The sequence below is a fragment of the Coturnix japonica genome, chromosome 2, assembly GCF_001577835.2.
Source record: "Coturnix japonica isolate 7356 chromosome 2, Coturnix japonica 2.1, whole genome shotgun sequence".
In the NCBI taxonomy this organism is placed as follows: Eukaryota; Metazoa; Chordata; class Aves; order Galliformes; family Phasianidae; genus Coturnix; species Coturnix japonica.
In genome coordinates, this window is record NC_029517.1 from 14,904,212 (window position 1) to 14,909,147 (window position 4,936).

Sequence of the window (4,936 nt, forward strand, 5' to 3'; positions counted from 1 at the left end):
TGAAGCTTTCCCAGAGAGTCACCTCCCTGCATCACGGCTTTTATAGAATATTATATTTTGTGAGGAGCTCTCAAAAGCAGAGTAATTACCGTAATTTTCTGTTTCCTGTTGTATTAGGCGAGTGTGCGCTTTTCGGGCTGTGACGAGATAGGTCCATCCCCATGCCATCAAGATATATGGTGTATACGTTTCCAGTGGGCGTACACGAAGGGCATAGGGTATATATACGTGTGTTAGCTTCAATAAATCGCCATTTTACTGCTCATCATATTGGTGTCATATCAGTAATTGGTCAAGCTGCAAACTTCCAGAGAACACTGACAAGATAAAGGTAACAAATGGTGACCCCGACGTGATTGGAAGTGGAGCAGCTATAATTCTAACGGCGAAGGTTCTCACTGCGGAGCGGTAATTATTTACTCGCGGAGTGGTGAAAGACTGGGACGGGAGGATTGGCCATAACTCTTCGTCAGGCAGTAGGGAGAGCTCGGAACCCCCTCGGTACGGTTGGGGAAGCGCCAGGTTGGGGCCAGGTGGGATACGTTTGGCCGAGGCGACATGGAAGCCGTTATCAAGGTAATTCTTCACGCTTGCAAACTTCACTGTGGGAAACAGGCTCCTTCCAAAAAGGAGGTAACAGCAGTTCTTTCGCTGCTGGAAAAGGAAGGGCTTTTAACAAACCCGTCTGATTTATATGATCCCAATAACTGGGATGCGCTCACAATGGCGCTTTCACAAAGGTCGCTGGCCACTCGAAAAGTATCAGAATTCAAAGTATGGGGACTTATCTTGGAGGCGCTGAAAGCAGCACGGGAGGAGAAGATTGCGGGGGATCGGGCTAGGGAACTGTTGGGGTTGGGGGCGAGGGGAACCGGGGGGGGTCTCATCTCTCCTACAGATCCAAAGGAGGAGAAGATGGCGCCGACCCCCTCGGCTCCAACTGACGTAACACCTTCAAGAACAAAGAAGGAGGAAGTTGAACAAGACCACTCAGCTCCAGAGTACACCCCGCCCCCACCTCCCTATCCAGCACGGAGACTATATCCTTCATTAAAATCATTTATGGATGAAGGGGGAGGGGGACCCTCGGTGGAATGTACTGTTGCTCTCTGCACAACTGATAAGAGGGCAGTGGGGGAGGATGGTACTGTCTCACTGCCAGGTTCTGCCTGTTGCTCTAGTCACTCCCCTGAAGGGGCGGATCACTCCGCCCAGCAAGGGGAGGGAGGGGGTGGTACTTCGTACTGTCTGGTCCTGCCTGTTGTTCTAGCCACTCCCCTGAAGGGGCGGATCACTCCGCCCAGCAGGGCACTGGATGTGGGCGTAGCACTTCGATGCAGACGGCCCCGGGACACGCCCAGGAGGGGTGTGGTCCTGTGGCATCTGGCCCGTGGAGCCCGCCCCACACTCACTGACTGGGCTCGGGGTGAGGGAGATCTCAGAGCAGCCCGATGTGATGGATACGTTTGCCTTTCCAGTAACAGTGAATACAGAGAGGGTACAGCTTGGACCCCTTAAACTCTAAGGCGGTCACTCGCCTTGCGGATTTGGTCAAAAACAGGGCTTTGCGCTCTCCGGTGACTATGGCAGCAGATTGAGGCTCTCATGGCTCTAGTCTTCGGCCCTTATGATGTTGGTCAAGCCTTATGCGTGTCATCCTTGACCGTGTGCAATTTTATACTTCTATTATGGATATGTACGAGTGGAATAGGCTGCTTCAGTTGTGTGTTGGTAGCCGCTGCGACCCGCGACTTAATACCGATACCGGCTAATGGCACTTCAGGGTCGAAAGAGACAAGACGACTCTTGCGCGTCTTCAGGGTGGTTAGCTCATGATGCATGGTGGGGCGCCCGGAGGGCCATGGCGAATGCGCGTGTAGAGCAGGGGAGTTGGCAGCGCTCACGACCGCAGCCCTTCAGGCTCTGCGGATGGTGGCTAAGGTTGCAGAGCCTGTGCTCCCATGGACAGACATCAAACAGGAGCCCTCCGAGCCATTCTCTTTGATTTGCGAACGCTTCCTGATCCGCATGCCGCGTGGGGGGATCTGACCTCCCTAAGGGTGGTCCGTAAAATCTTTAGTACGTGGATAGACTGTCTCAAGCAAAAGTCGCTCCCGGACGTTCAGCAGATAATTAGGGCAGCTCCTGGAAACTTTGAACACCCCAGGGGAGATTATCAAATATGTGCTAGATCATCAGAAAAATACTCCCTCCAATAATGATGGCTTTGTAACTGCCATGCAGGGGATGGCTGCTGCAGTAATGGGCAGCCTCTCGAGTTGGGGAAAATAAGATAAGGGCCCATGCTTTAAGTGTGGACAGCTTGGTCACCTTAAAGCCCAATGCCCTAAGAGGATTAATCAGAAGGAATCACAGGGACTGGGGGAACCTTGTCAATTGTGTGGTTGGGCTGGACATGATGCACGTCACTGTCGAAAATTTGAGGTTTTGCCGCAGGGAAACTGGAACGGGAGGGTGCCAATGGCCCAGGGCTCCTTCCCACTCTTTTAAACTGGGCCAAGGGTGCAGACCTCATAGTGGCGTTGATCATGGACCTCTTGATCGGCCGCCCAAGGAATCCTGAATCGACAGAGCGCAAAAGAAGAGCTTTCTCGTGGATACCGAAGAAAAAGAAACCTGAGAACTCAGAGAAACAACCCTTTGCTGCCAAACGAGAACTACCATGCTAATGCTGTTGTGCCTTTTGTGTCTGTGTTGGTCGCCGGTGGGGGGCATTCATTTGATTCAACAACCGGGGAACTTATGGGTTACATGGGCTAATCAGACAGGAAGAACAGACTTTTGTCTTGCATTACAGTCAGCTACGTCACCCTTTCAAACATGCCTTATAGGGGTCCCAGAATGGGATGACTCTGCGTTTTTAAGGGGTTACTTGGTAAAAGAGTGGTGTTTGCCCCTGATCCCGGGTTTCTGCAATTATGCGATAGAAAGAACTTGGAGGTGGCTGAGGCAATGTTCCGCATGATCTATCTCGGAAGGAAAATGGCTTGTACTATTTGTAGGTTAAACATCACTCTTCCCGAGGAGCCCCAGCAGCTGGATTTACTTGGCTCACAAATGGTACAAAATGATACTTGGGACAAGAATAGCTCACAATGGTTGTCCCCTGGGTGCATGATCTTTGGCTCAATGAAAAGGTTGTCTCTGACTAGGCAGCAACTTCTTGGTCCAGAGGGCCCCTACTGGGACCCGAAAACTAATCAAACCGTCCCCTATACCCTTGTGTATCCCCGTGATGATGAGACCTTTGATATTGATGGAGGATATGTGGGTTTTACCCCTAACGGGATCGGTGCCTTATCGTTCTGGAGATTGTCCTATAAACGTCTCAATAGGTGAGATTGTTAAATATATTAGCGCAGACGTGGGTTCTGTCCGAAGGTCGACTCGTGCAAGATGTTATGGGACATTCAACACGGTTGTTGTGTTTCCCTATCCCAAAGGATCATTTTATTCGATGAGGTAGAACTGTTGGGTAACATAGTGATATCTGTGCAATAAGTCGCTTACACCAGGATACTGTTTTTGCGGTGATCGTTAGTTGGCAAGGAATTCCTAGGAACCCAATAGGAGGTCCTTGTTATTTGGGGAAATTGACTATCTTATCCCCAAGTATCTTTGAGATCTATAAGGCATCTAATCATTCGCGAGCCAAAAGGGATATGCATGCTCTGGAGCCTGACTGCGGGGACGACGTAAGGTTATGGGGACCCACTGCTAGAGTCTTTGCTTTCTTTCCTTGCTCCCGGGGTGGCTGCTGCACACGCTTTAAAAGAAATCGAGAGATTGGCCTGCTGGACTGTTAAACAGGCTAATGTTACCTCTCGGCTACTCTCAGATTTGCTTATAGATGTAGAGAGCATTAGACACGCTGTGCTTCAAAATAGAGCGGCCATAGACTTTTTACTCTCTGCTGCGCAACAAGGTCAGTGGGTGTTAAGGCTTTTGAGGGATGTGTGTTTTAACTTGAGTGGACTCGCAAGTGACTCGTTGCCGAGAAGTATTTTGATGTGGGTTACAAGAACACACCAAGAAGGTTGGCATCCAGGATGATCCTTTTGGAGATTGGCTGGGAAGTCTGTTTGGAGGTATTGGGCCATGGCTCAAACAGCTACTTAAGGCATTAGTGATAGGGCTTCTTTATATTTCTTGCATTAATGATATGTGTGCCATGTATATTTAGATGTCTACAAGGTTGTTCTACCCCTATGATAGAAGAGTGCTTAATGAGAGAATGGAGTTCCAGCGGATATGAGGAACCGGAGCGAAGGGGCCTCACCGTGAACTGAGCAGATGAAGTGGACGATGACGGGTATAATATAACAAAGGTGCCTTGAACGTATTACGTATAGTATAGCACTCGCTTATCTCTGCTGCTTGCCATCTGCATATCCCCTTTATAATTACTTGTTTAGTAAGAGACTAACATTTTTATATTAGGATTAAGGATTAGCGTTCGGGATGTAACGGGGCATACTTTATCGAGCATGGAGAGGGGGAAATGATGTATTAGGCGGGTGTGCCGCTTTCGGGCCTGTGACAGGATAGGATCCATCCCCATGCCATCAAGATATATGGTGTATACGTTTCCAGTGGGCGTACACGAAGGGCATAGGGTATATATACGTGTGTTAGCTTCAATAAATCGCCATTTTACTGCTCATCATATTGGTGTCATATCAGTAATTGGTCAAGCTGCAAACTTCCAGAGAACACTGACAAGATAAAGGTAACAGTTTCCCTGATGTTTGTTTAGCTCTTTTGTCAGCAACCAACTGGCAGTAAAATGGCCTGGGCTCAATTTCTAAGAATTCCAACAGAAAACACTTGATTGACACCAGCTCTAGCCTCCATCTGGTACCCTGGGAAACTTGCTGTCTGTGCGTGCATGACGGAGCATGGCTGCTCACTTGCC

The 4,936-nt window shown here is 49.3% G+C and overlaps 1 pseudogene; it reads left to right on the forward strand.

The window, feature by feature from the left end:
- The first annotated feature begins 3,135 nt into the window (after positions 1-3,135).
- Positions 3,136-4,310, forward strand: LOC107308882 (annotated as a pseudogene).
- The last annotated feature ends 626 nt before the right edge of the window (positions 4,311-4,936 follow it).